The sequence below is a fragment of the Camelina sativa genome, chromosome 11, assembly GCF_030686135.1.
Source record: "Camelina sativa cultivar CO46 ecotype springtype chromosome 11, ASM3068613v1".
Taxonomy (NCBI): Eukaryota; Viridiplantae; Streptophyta; class Magnoliopsida; order Brassicales; family Brassicaceae; genus Camelina; species Camelina sativa.
The window spans coordinates 43,434,113-43,449,056 of record NC_141890.1 but is presented as its reverse complement, the minus strand read 5'-3'; the positions used below and the strand labels follow the sequence as shown (position 1 = coordinate 43,449,056).

The following is a 14,944-nucleotide window of genomic DNA, read 5'->3' as shown; positions in this document are numbered from 1 at the left end:
GTTGACGAGTTTGAGACTGTTTCTTGTCTTCTTGCTGACCAAATAATCAGATTAGGACCAAGAAGTATACAGAATCCTGTTGTGGACCGTCTTGTCTTCTTGCAACCGACATGATCACTATCACAAAAAGCCGAGAGTGACAAGTTTGAGCTTCTTTTTAGATATAAGCCCATGTTTAGAGTTCCCTTGATATATCTGAGGATGCGCTTGAGAAGACCAAAATTAGAAATCGTTGGCTCGTGCATCGGTTGGCATATGAAATTGACTGCAAATTGGATGTCAGGCCTGGTGATTGTAAGATATTGGAGCTTTCCAGCAAGGCTTCTGAAATATGTTGGTTCAGAGAAGAGTTCAAGGTTCAGCTTGTCCAAATTTTGTGGAAGTGGAGTAGGCATAGGATTGCAGTTGGACATTGCAGCTTGATGAAGAATGTCGGATGCATATGCTGTCTGGTGAAGAAAAAAACCTGAAGAGCACTTCTGAATTTCAATCCCAAGAAAATAGCTTGGAGCTCGCAGATCCTTCATTGAGAATCGTTTGTTCAGAGAGATGAGCAAATCTTGTAAAAGGTTTTGATCATTCCCTGTAAGAAGCTTGTCATCCACATACATTAGCAACACCAATGATTTACCATTTTTATGATAAGTGAATAATGAGGGATCAGATTTGTTGCATGTGAACCCAAACTCGATTAAGTATTTGCTGAAAGTGTCAAACCAGGCTCTCGGAGCTTGTTTAAGTCCGTAGAGTGCTTTGGTAAGACAACAGACATGAGACGGTCTTTGTGTGTCAACAAAGCCAGGAGGCTGCAGCATGAAGACCGGTTCTTGCAATTCTCCATGCAGAAAAGCATTTGAGACATCAAGTTGCTTTATAACCCAGTCTTTAGCTTTTGCAACATCAAGAACCATGCATATAGTTGCAGTTCCAACAACAGGGCTGAACGTTTCGAGATAATCTAACCCTTCTTCTTGATCAAAGCCCTTGGCAACAAGGCGAGCTTTAAGTTTATCAACAGACCCATCCGGTTCGAGTTTGGTTTTAAAAACCCACTTGCACCCCAAAATGTTCATCTCTTCTGTAGGCTCAACCAAATCCCAAGTGTGTAACATGTGAATGATATTAATCTCACCGTGAGCTGCATCGTTCCAACCAGGATGTTGTAGAGCTTCTGCAATATTCTTTGGTTCTACAGGAGCAAATCTTGATGTGATGAGAACATACCTAGTGTTAGGTTTATGTATTCCTGCTTTTGCTCGAGTAGTCATGGAATGCGTGTTGTTGTCGTTAGCTTGGTGCTCTTGTTGTTCTTGTTTCTCTTCTTGTTGTTCGACTTCTGAATCAGAGTTATCTGTTTCATCATTTGCAGAACTGTCATTCTCACTGAGAATGTGATTATTGTCATGTTCGACTGACTGATTTGTGGCCTGATCATGCACTTGTTGAACAATTGTCTGACTTGACACATGAGAAGGATAAACCGGAGGAGGTGTTGACGGTTCTGCAGTGGAACTTGGATTTGGAGTTACTGAACCCGCTTGTCAAGCTTGTAGCAGAGGAGTTTGATATGCTGGAATTAGGGACTTGTACTGGTTGGTAAAAGGGAAGCAACTTTCATGAAATACTACATATCTTGATATGTAGACTTTACCCGTTGGAGGGTATAAACACCTATATCCTTTGTATTGTGTATGATACCCCAGAAACACACATTGTAGAGACCTTGGATCAAACTTGTGACTGGCCATTGGTCTGAGACATGGATAACAAGCAGAGCCAAACACCCTAAACATGTTGTAATTTGGCTTTTGATTAAACAGTAACTCGTAGAGACTACAATTTTTTAAAGTTGCAGATGGAAGCAGATTGGAGATGAAGCTTGCTGTGAAGAATGCTTCAACCTAGTGGTGGAGAGGAGTATGACTGTGAAACATCATCGATAAACCAAGCTCCACTAGATGTCGATGTTTCCTTTCAGCAATCCCATTTTGCTGAGGAGTGTAAGGACATGAGATCCTGTGAATGACTCCATGTTCTGACAGATGTTGTTTGAGAAGATTGCTTGTAAATTCACCACCTCCATCACTCTGAAAAACCTTGATCTTAGTCTTGAATTGATTCTCAACCATTGTTTGAAAAACTTTGAAGATTGCAAGAAACTCAGATTTTGCTTTCATAGGATAGAACCATGTGAATCGAGAGAAGATAGTTTGTATTGTTGAGCTTGATGGTGACGGTACTTGTGACATGAATGTTGTCCGGAAAAGGGTATGTAGTAGCTATTGACGGACCTGTGAAGGTTTACAATACTCTGATACCATGAAGATAAAACAAGATCTTGAGAAAACTTTGTTCTTTTATTATAAACTTAGGTTGTCTTACACTCTTGGAATACAATGTCTTATATAGAGGCAGAATGAACGATCTAGAATAGTGTGAGTCACTATAACAGCTGTGGAGAGCTAGTCATCATCCTTATCTTGCAAGACATCAAATTTGTTATGGAATAGAAGTGTTGCATATACAATCAATTTTATCTTCACTTGAGAGTGTTAACTAAGCTTCAATGGACTTCCTTCTTATTTGACTCATTTGTGGCCCAGTTCATATACAACTTAGGGGAGAATAAAAAAAAACCTAAAAGTACGGCTTTATATTACAAATCATGATTATAATATTATGAAAAGTAGTATTGACGTTTTGGGTAAACATCCGAATTTCTAAACTAAGACTTCAACTAATTCATTCGCTAACTTTGACCAGCCTAGTCCTGAAACATATAATAGTATATTTATATAGATATATAAATGATTCCAACACTAAAGTTAAAATAATTTCTACAGAAAGCAAAAGCACGGACACAAGATCATATCAAATCGTAACATGTAGAGTAGAACTCTAACTGAATAGACTCTGCACTGCACAGAGAAAAAGTACTGAATCTCAGCAAAATAATGTGCTGTGAAAATCAGCACAGTGGAATTTGAGAAAGAGAAAAAAAAAACTCAAGAGGAACTTCAAACAACAAACCTGCACGATTACTAGAGTGATGATGTTCTTGTACGTAACAGCAATTTTTTAGTCTGTAGGCTTCACCAGCATTATTAGACGGTCAGTTTACTCTTTCGAATAATTGGTATGACTTGTCAGCTAGTCCTATCAATCATCATAGTTAAAAGTTATATTTCTTATTTACTTTCATGTGAATTGTATTGCGGTAAAGCTACACAACTTTTCTACATGAAATTATCCTATTTCAAAAATGGATTGTTGTACGTTGTACCATACAAATTATGAAAATTGCCGTATTACAGTTAACCTATATTGTGACACGTGAGTTGCAAAATACAGAGCACAATTTATGAAAATAAACAATTTACTATTTATGGTACAATAATCGTTTTTAAAATATAATTTGTGTAATGCATTTAAGAGACAAAAAAAGGTAGAAGTCATATTTAGGTAGCAACAATTGGCGTAATCTACCAAAAACAACTCTATATCAAATTTAAATCTACCGAATACATAATTCTATAAAAGAGAACTTAGACATCCACAGGTTGAAAATCGTGTGTCTCGTCTATTCCAGTTGAGTCATCTAAACAAAAAAATCCTGTCCATTCGTACTAGGATTACATATTTCGTAGGATTATTAAACAAGTCCATTATGTCACTACCTATATATCAGTTCTTGTCTCTTTGTTATTATTTAATTTGTTTTATTTTTTTTATTGGGTTTTTGGAAAAAAGTACCGACAAGAAAATGAAGATTAGTCTAAGTTTGAGTTCGGTTTGCTAACATATTACTTGTCTAAATTTTGACCAAAAAAAAAAAAAAAAAAAAACCGAAAATCAAAAACGTTTGTCATAAAATTATATATGTCAACATCAGATTTCTCGCACCACAAAAATGAAACACTCTTTTATGATAATGCTCATTATTAACTAGAAGCCACTGAATTGATCAATCTGATGGTACAGCAAACAAAGAACCAAAATTTCAAATAGACTCAAATTCTCAAGGGAACCATATATCTTTTCTATATTGTTTTTATTAATAATATATAATATCAGGTGTTATCTGTAGTAGTATTAACAAAACTAGATAATGCAGAACCAAATATCATTTAAAATCTTCTTAAATAATCTTGAAAATGTTATTTTATTGTTGAAGCTTAAATTTAATATTCAGTCCATATTTCAGTTCAGTTTGGATTCAAAAACGTTTTAATATTCAAACTAAAACATAATATCATTTGGATGATTTGGTTTACTCGCTTTTTGTTCGTATTTGAACCTTAATTAACAAACGGCTTAATTAACAAGCTTTTAACATACTATGTATTAAGGTTCGTATTTGGACATTTTAACCACATTTGTTTCGGTTGTTCAAATATCAACATTTTAACAAACGGCTTGCCATATCACTGTTACTCTAATTTGATCGAAATATTATATTTTCCGAGGTTAATATTAGTATGATCCAAAGATTTATTTCATTTAAATTAAAAAAAAAAAGTCAATAAGATGAATGGTTGATATATATTGTTGGATAATTCGACTAAAACCTCCATTGACATGGACTGTCGCAACTCGCAAAACATGATACTGTACTTGTCTGAAGAGGTTAACAACATCGAAATCTTGGGCATATAGATCTATCTGTAAAATCCATGTTCTGCATCTTAGCTCGTCAGTTTTGTCGGTGGTATATATGTTTACTACTTTTGTTATAAGTTTTAATTCCTTATTTAGTAGATTTTGATATTTTTTTTCTTTGTGTAATCTTCTATTTAAATCTATAAAACGGTGTAAAAAAACATATAATCTTGGATTATAGATTGACACTCAAAATTTTAATATATGTGTGTATATCGATGTGTATAGTTAGAAACGTATATGAAGATATATGTACATATGAAACGTATCTATTTGTGTCTGAAAAACATATGTTAGTGCTAACCTAAATACTTTGCGTCTTTAATTAACGTATATGAAGGTTTTTCAATTAGTCAATTATAAAAGGAGACATATATATATATATATATATATATATATATATATATACAATTATAGAAGAACATGTCAGCATTATTCTTATTTTCTGAAATTAATCTATTATGTTTCATTTTTCCATCTTGTTCTCCGACTTGAATCATCTGTGATTGTGTTGATTTGGGTGATCTATTGTGTTTGGATGATGACAAAAACTGAAGTCTATTCATTTTTCATCTTTCGTCTTTAGGTAATTTCAATGCTAGGCAAAACTTAATCCACTTATCTTAGGAAAAACTGTGTTTCTAAAACTCGAGTACATTATTAGTATATAAAGACTTTCATTTACTTTGAATCTTTGGTCAATGGTAATTATTAGAGTTAGGTCTGACCATTTTTCCTGCATTGAAAATCAGTTAGGTGGAGTAATACGAGGTCAAAAAGGAACCTCGTTTATAAGAAAAGACCATCTCTAATGGTAAAAACCTTTGATGATTCTAAACAATATGAAACCTATATATTTTGCATTGCATCATTCAAAGTTAAGAATCTCTTTAGGATATTTTACTTTTTTTTGCTCCTCCAATGGTAAAACCTCATAAGGTTCTTAACAATAAATACTTTGATTAGTGTTTAATGTTTTGAGAGATGAAGACAAAAGAAAAAGAAAAAAAACAGAGAGGGAGAGAAAGAGAGAAAAGAATGTTTGCACCTCTTTTTTACTTTCGCTTAATCACTTGCCCACGAGCAGATATCATAGCAATGCTTTACGGATCCTGAAACATCTGACTCGCTTGAAGCTGGAATCCTTTGGGTTAGGGGAAATAGATAGTATTTTCATTTGTACACTCCAATTTGGCCATACATACTGCAGCAACGATTCAAACAAATAATGATCATTGTAAGTTGAGAATGAACAAATATATATGAAAGTAAAGAATTCCAAAGAAAGGAGACTGTTTCAGATATGTATCATACATACTAGTTCAATTCGATCGGTTCCCATATAAAAGTATTGAAGTGCAAATCCTATTGATTTAAAAAAGTAGATTCCCTTCTCATGTACCCAGACTCTACTAATCAGTCAGTTCCAACCAAAACACAATGTCGAAACAAGAAAAGCTCACCTTCTCATGAACATGGCAAATCTCACCGCCGGTAACGTATTTTATTCTAGACCGAGGCCTTGGGTGGGTTCTTTTTTTCTTTTTGTTTTTTGTTTTCTTGATTTATTGAAAAATGTTCGATTCTTCTTCCATTTTTTTTTCTTAATTAATTGATTGTCTTTGTTCTGGTTTGATCCTATCTTAGAGCTTTCTTAGGTCTCTCTCTAGATTATTTCCTTCAATTGAAATTTCCCATGTTTTTGTATTGCTGATTTGATTGTTGTTCATATTAGTTCGATAGCTTAACTACTTCTGCTGGTTTGATTTTGGTTCTTGAGTCTTTTTGTTGTTGTTTCTATGTGCAATTTCCTGTTATGGCTTCCATCTAACATTTGATTTTGTGTGTGTGTTGTTTGGATTTAGGCAATGCTGGAACCAACAAGGCTGCATCAAGTGGCACATCTCTCAACACCAAAAGGGCTTGATGATGACACTGAGAACCTCCTTACTCGTAAGTGTCTTTATCTTTAATCATTTGCTTTTGGTGAATTGATTTTCCTAATGGCTATAAAGATTAGATAGTGGTAGTCTCAGGCTCTGTAATCTGGGAAAATGAGGTTCTATGTTTGTCCTGGAATCATAGAGTTTAGTTCTTTCTGTTGTATTACCTGAGTTTTAGCTATGACGAACCAACCTTTTATGTATTGATATATTTTATCTTGATGATAGATAGAGCTTCATATATTGATTTATGCAATTGTGAAATCCAGATGAACGTGTGCCAACTGAGCTAAAGAAAGCCATTATGCAAGCTCGAACAGATAAAAACCTAACCCAGTCCCAACTTGCTCAGGTATTTTATTCTTCTCTCTTGTTAATGCTCTATCAACGTGTGCCAACTCAGCTAACCCAGTAATCTCCCTCCGGGCTTGTTCATGCTCTTAAGGTGAGTTTTTTTTTTTTAATTCACGATATGATTTGGGTGTTATGAGTCTTATGACTATATGGATAATGGGTTTTAGGGATTAATTTGATTATAAGAGAATTTTCCTTTTCTTTTCTATCCTTTTCTATGATTTTTTCCTTTTCACTTTCGTTCGTAGTAAGCTTGGAAAGTGATATATAATAGGGTTTGAAACATCTGCCTTGCGCCGTCAAAAGAAAGAAAGAAAGCAAAAAGAAAAAAACCAAAACATATGTCATGAAAAATCATATGGAACAACAGGAGGTAAGAGAATTCTCAGACCTAATCCCAGATGATCTTCTTATTGATATATTCTCTAGAGTCTCTGTAAAATCTTTAGGTAGGTGTCGTTGCGTATCCGAATTGTGGGAATACATACTTGGCCGTCCTGATTTTACAGAGCTTTTCCTGACTAGAGCTCCTCCACGGCTTTTGTTTGCCTTCAAAGCTAAGAAAGAGTTATATGTCTTCTCTTCGCCTCAACCTCAAAGTCCCGATGATGAGATATCTTGTCTTGTAGCCACCCCTTATCAGCGTTTTCCCAAATATTTTCCAACTGATATCTGTACCTCGCAATATGGATTGGTCTTCCTACAACATAGGCGAAGAAAAGCAGCGCGGGTGGTTTGTAACCCCTTGACGAGACATTGCATGACCTTACCCAAGTTGAAAGCGACGGGTGTTGAAAGAAGCTATTTTGGCTTTGATCCGACGAGCAAACAGTTCAAAGTGTTGTGTATGACACGGTCAAGATATGTAACACACAATACTCATCGAATTTTGACACTGGAGAGTGGAAAACGCGTATGGAGGACGATCCAAGACCCAATACCTGGGCATTCTCCTCTAGATGATGATGAAATATGCATAAATGGCGTTTTGTATTACATAGCTCTTTTTCCAATGCCAGTTTTTAAGATAGTTTGCTTCGACTTTAGGCGTGAGAAATTCGGCTTTATTAAATTAGATAAAGACATGTTCCCTGTTCCCAAGTTAACTTTGTTCAACTACAAAGGTAAATTAGGTGTACATCAGAATGAGATGATGGAATTAGAAAAAAATGTGTGGTGGGTTCTAGAAGATGCTGGAGAAGATAAATGGTTCAAACGTAAATGCATGCTGCCACCCGAAGTTACCAACATGATGTGTGTTGGAATGACGGGTACCGGAGAGATTGTGTTTACGCCGTCGACGTGCTATCTATCAGACTCTTTCTACATTTTATTCTTCAATACCGAGAGGAACACGGTTAGAAGAATCTATATTCGAGGATTTGAAGAGTTGAAGCATCATCGAACGAAAGTTTCCGTTCAGACCATTTTAGACTTTGTAGAGAGGATGTGAACTTTATCTAAGTGTGTGTATTCAAGGGTTATTCATATCTTGGAGACTTTTATATTTTGATTTTCCAACTCTTATGATATTTGTTCCTCTAAATATTGTTTGGGTTTTTATCTCAAAAACAGAGCTATAAATGTTGCTCTTGCAACGGAATTCTTATATTTCAAGTCTTTTAAGATTTCAACTCTTGTGTTTAGAACTTTGTTGTGTATAGTTTGCATCTTTCAATTTTTGTTGTGGCTAGTTCACCGTATTTGCCGTCTTTTTCTCACTGCCAGCTTCTTCTTCTTCCACCTCGGAGGTAACTTTTATGGACTCCATTAATCCATAACATCTTCTCCTCATGGCTTCACCTTTCTTCTTCTTCTTTGTGCAGGCTCCAAGGATACTCAAGCTCTGATACCATGTTGTTTTTCTCGTATCTAACATTTGTCTCTCAATCTCAAAGGTTAATTCTCTCACTCTTTGTTTTTACTCCTTGTCTTTTCTCTAGAGAGAAACAAGAACACAAGTTTAGCCTTTTAATGTCTACATTGCATTAAATTGGATACTTTCTATACAATTCACACACACACATACACATAGTCGTTTTCTCCACTTTACACTATGTTTTTAGACCATACTTCTACTCTCTTACACAAGCCACTCTACTCACTCATTGGATTTCTAGTTACTTGATTCACTCTCACACATTCAACAACTCTAACAACTCACTTAGACTCTAATTAGGACTTAGTTTACTCTATAAATCTGCTCCTTTCACCTTTGTCGATTCTCTTCACGACGTCCTTCTCCGACAACGCCTTCTTCTTCCTTTCTTCATTTTCTTCTTCTCACTGATTCTTCTTTTCTTTGTTGCAAGATTTAATCGAGGACTCAAACCTCAAACTGGGGATTTAATCCAACTTAAGCAAATTGGACACGACATATAATCACATCATTGCTTTTCGAGGACTCAAACCTCAAATGTAAGATACTCAACGTTACATCCTATTGCGAGACATGCTTATCTATAGTCCAACAATAAAACTAACAGTAACCCACCAATTAATGATGTCATGTACTCCAATAGGACTCACTGAACTAAGGAAGCAGGGAGTGTGTTATGAACCAATTTCAACTGAATTGATTGTGATTAGAAAATTTCCTCGGAAATCATTATCTCTGAGTGTATTTTTAAACCTACGAAATTTTAATATGCATGTCCAACAACTTGCCCCCACTCTATATATTTTTCTGATTTTCTTATTTTAAGACTAGTAAAAGCATTATTTTTTCATATACGTACGTTGAATACCTTGTACATTATGTGATTTTCATCTTGTCTTATAGACCGAATTGTTATATGTTGTTGTCCCAATTATTTTGGATGGTTGATGTAAACCTTCGAAGTGAACTCAATTATTGTTTCAAGGAACACTTCTATCCCAACCAGAAACTCTAATCTTCTTTATTGTCTTGAACCCTCTCAATCACTCAGAGTCTCTGAGTCTTGACTTGACTTGAGAATTTTTTAATTTTTAACTTATTTTCTTGTTCTTTATATAAACTCTTGACATTTTAAATGATTTATGTGAAATTTCTAAATCCTATGTTATTCAATCATGAATTTTAAAAGTCTACTCTCTCCATAACACAATAGATGATTTTCTAGGAGTTTCACACAAATTAAGAAAACATTGAATGTTTAGCTATAAATGTATTTTTTATTTATACAATATATTTTTACAACTATCAACCAATAGTAATTCATCAAAATTTAAATTCTTAATTAATGATTCTTGAAAATTACAATTTCTTAGCATTAATTAGTAAAAAGTTATAGAAAATCAATCTTTGTGATACAAAATTTTTTTCTAGAAAATCATCTATTATAATACAGAGGGAGTATAAAGACTTATAAAGACTGAAGCTCAAAACGACACTGTTTTAAGAACAGACTTAAAGACATTATAATAGGCCTTGCTTTGAGACACACTAATAAAACTAAGACAAGGCATACCATACGAATATATCCCAACATATTTTGCATAATTTGTACAAAGATATTTTCCAGTTTCCACAATCATGATCATGAATTTTGAAAATCAAAGGGAAGAAAAAAAAATAGAATATGGAGATGTAGAAGTAAATGATATGTCCCAATGTTGTTGCTTTCCCAGAGCTTGTGAATACCATAACCCACACACAAAAAAGATTACATATCCATGTGAATATCATGATCTTCCACGAGCAATTCCAGGTTCCATCATTACATATCCATGTGAATGATATATGCTACTTATAATTGAAAAACAGAGAGAGACTGATCTTAGGAACTTTGAAATGGATATGAAAAAGAAAAAAGAAAAAACTTGACCAACCTTATGACTTATGAGTGTCATTTCTTCATCTTCTTATTATGACGTAAATGCATGCTGCCACCCGAAGTTAGCAACATGATGTGTGTTGGAATGACGGGTACCGGAGAGATTGTGTTTACGCCGTCGACGTGCTATCTAACTCTTTCTACATTTTATTCTTCAATACCGAGAGGAACACGGTTAGAAGAATCTATATTCGGGGATTTGAAGAGTTGAAGCATCATCGAACGAAAGTTTTCGTTCAGACCATTTTAGACTTTGTAGAGAGGATGTGAAGTCTATCTAAGTGTGTGGTGTAGTCAATTATTTTGAAAATAATGATGGTAGTGTAGACTGTGTAGTCAATTATTTTCGTTGCTCCAGTGACCGTAGCATTTTTAGTTTCTTCTAGTGACCATTGTTGCTATTTGTTATAAGTAAACAACCATGGTCATTGAAGTATTTTTTTTTGGCGATTGTGATCACTTCCTCATAATATGATATTATTTTTTCACAGATTAATCACAAGAGCTACCGAAGCTAAATTGGTCATGACACGGCAAACTTATAAAGATTGAAGCTCAAAACGACAATGTTTTAAGAACAGGCTTGAAGACATTATAATGGGTCTTGCTTTGAGACACACTAATAAAACTAAGACAAGGCATACCATACGAATATATCCCAAAATATTTTGCATAATTTGTACAAAGATATTTTCCAGTTTCCACAATCATGATCATGAATTTTGAAAATCAAAGGGAAGAAGAAAAGAAATAGAATATGGAGATGTAGAAGTAAATGATATGTCCCAATGTTGTTGTTTTTCCAGAGCTTGTGAACACCATAACCCACACACAAAAAAGATTACATATCCATGTGAATATCATGATCTTCCACGAGCAATTCTAGGTTCCATCATTACATATCCATGTGAATGATATATGTTACATATAATTGAAAAACAGAGAGAGACTGATCTTAGAAACTTTGAAATGGATATGAAAAAGAAAAAAGAAAAAACTTGACCAACCTTATGACTTATGAGTGTCATTTCTTCATCTTCTTATTATGACGTAAATGCATGCTGCCACCCGAAGTTAGCAACATGATGTGTGTTGGAATGACGAGTACCAGAGAGATTGTGTTTACGCCGTCGACGTGCTATCTAACAATTTCTACATTTTATTCTTCAATACCGAGAGGAACACGGTTAGAAGAATCTATATTCTGGGATTTGAAGAGTTGAAGCATCATCGAACGAAAGTTTCCGTTCAGACCATTTTAGACTTTGTAGAGAGGATGTGAAGTTTATCTAAGTGTGTGGTGTAGTCAATTATTTTGAAAATAATGATAGTAGTGTAGACTGTGTAGTCAATTATTTTTGTTGCTCCAGTGACCGTAGCATTTTTTTGTTTCTTCTAGTGACCATTGTTGCTATTTGTTATAAGTAAACAACAATGGTCATTGAAGTATTTTTATTTTGGCGATTGTGATCACTTCCTCATAATATGATATTATTTTTTCACGGATTAATCACAAGAGCTACCGAAGTCAAATTGGTCATGACACGTCAAACTTATAAAGACTAAAGCTCAAAACGACACTGTTTTAAGAACAGGCTTAAAGACATTATAATGGGTCTTGCTTTGAGACACACTAATAAAACTAAGACAAGGCATACCATACGAATATATCCCAACATATTTTGCATGATTTGTACAAAGATATTTTCCAGTTTCCACAATCATGATCATGAATTTTGAAAATCAAAGGGAAGAAGAAAAGAAATAGAATATGGAGATGTAGAAGTAAATGATATGTCCCAATGTTGTTGCTTTCCCAGAGCTTGTGAACACCATAACCCACACACAAAAAAGATTACATATCCATGTGAATATCATGATCTTCCACGAGTAATTCCAGGTTCCATCATTACATATCCATGTGAATGACATATGCTACATATAATTGAAAAACAAACAGAGACTGATCTTAGGAACTTTGAAATGGATATGAAAAAGAAAAAAGAAAAAACTTGACCAACCTTATGACTTATGAGTGTCATTTCTTCATCTTCTTATTATGACGTAAATGCATGCTGCCACCCGAAGTTAGCAACATGATGTGTGTTGGAATGACGGGTACCGGAGAGATTGTGTTTACGCCGTCGACGTGCTATCTAACTCTTTCTACATTTTATTCTTCAATACCGAGAGGAACACGGTTAGAAGAATCTATATTCGGGGATTTGAAGAGTTGAAGCATCATCGAACGAAAGTTTCCGTTCAGACCATTTTAGACTTTGTAGAGAGGATGTGAAGTTTATCTAAGAGTGTGGTGTAGTCAATTATTTTGAAAATAATGATGGTAGTGTAGACTGTGTAGTCAATTATTTTCGTTGCTCCAGTGACCGTAGCATTTTTAGTTTCTTCTAGTGACCATTGTTGCTATTTGTTATAAGTAAACAACCATGGTCATTGAAGGATTTTTTTTTTGGCGATTGTGATCACTTCCTCATAATGTGATATTATTTTTTCACGGATTAATCACAAGAGCTACCGAAGCTAAATTGGTCATGACACGGCAAACTTATAAAGATTGAAGCTCAAAACGACACTGTTTTAAGAACAGGCTTGAAGACATTATAATGGGTCTTGCTTTGAGACACACTAATAAAACTAAGATAAGGCATACCATACGAATATATACCAACATATTTTGCATAATTTGTACAAAGATATTTTCCGGTTTCCACAATCATGATCATGAAGAGGGCGTTAAGAGACCCTACTGGCCTAACCAATTTTGAAAATCAAAGGGAAGAAAAAAAAATAGAATATGGAGATGTAGAAGTAAATGATATGTCCCAATGTTGTTGCTTTCCCAGAGCTTGTGAATACCATAACCCACACACAAAAAAGATTACATATCCATGTGAATATCATGATCTTCCACGAGCAATTCCAGGTTCCATCATTACATATCCATGTGAATGATATATGCTACATATAATTGAAAAACAGAGAGAGACTGATCTTAGGAACTTTGAAATGGATATGAAAAAGAAAAAAGAAAAAACTTGACCAACCTTATGACTTATGAGTGTCATTTCTTCATCTTCTTATTATGACGTAAATGCATGCTGCCACCCGAAGTTAGCAACATGATGTGTGTTGGAATGACGGGTACCGGAGAGATTGTGTTTACGCCGTCGACGTGCTATCTAACTCTTTCTACATTTTATTCTTCAATACCGAGAGGAACACGGTTAGAAGAATCTATATCCGGGGATTTGAAGAGTTGAAGCATCATCGAATGAAAGTTTCCGTTCAGACCATTTTAGACTTTGTAGAGAGGATGTGAAGTTTATCTAAGTGTGTGGTGTAGTCAATTATTTTGAAAATAATGATGGTAGTGTAGACTGTGTAGTCAATTATTTTCGTTGCTCCAGTGACCGTAGCATTTTTTGTTTCTTCTAGTGACCATTGTTGCTATTTGTTATAAGTAAACAACCATGGTCATTGAAGTATTTTTTTTTGGCGATTGTGATCACTTCCTCATAATATGATATTATTTTTTCACGGATTAATCACAAGAGCTACCGAAGCTAAATTGGTCATGACACGGCAAACTTATAAAGATTGAAGCTCAAAACGACAATGTTTTAAGAACAGGCTTGAAGACATTTTAATGGGTCTTGCTTTGAGACACACTAATAAAACTAAGACAAGGCATACCATACGAATACATCCCAACATATTTTGCATAATTTGTACAAAGATATTTTCCAGTTTCCACAATCATGATCATGAATTTTGAAAATCAAAGGGAAGAAGAAAAGAAATAGAATATGGAGATGTAGAAGTAAATGATATGTCCCAATGTTGTTGCTTTTCCAGAGCTTGTGAACACCATAACCCACACACAAAAAAGATTACACATCCATGTGAATATCATGATCTTCCACGAGCAATTCCAGGTTCCATCATTACATATCCATGTGAATGATATATGTTACATATAATTGAAAAACAGAGAGAGACTGATCTTAGAAACTTTGAAATGGATATGAGAAAGAAAAAAGAAAAAACTTGACCAACCTTATGACTTATGAGTGTCATTTCTTCATCATCTTATTATGACGTAAATGCATGCTGCCACCCGAAGTTAGCAACATGATGTGTGTTGGAATG

General features: G+C 34.5%; 1 pseudogene; it reads left to right on the top strand.

Annotated features, from left to right (window-relative positions):
• Window positions 1-7,298: 7,298 nt before the first annotated feature.
• Window positions 7,299-8,409, top strand: LOC147935387 (putative F-box protein At1g53360 pseudogene; annotated as a pseudogene).
• Window positions 8,410-14,944: the final 6,535 nt, after the last annotated feature.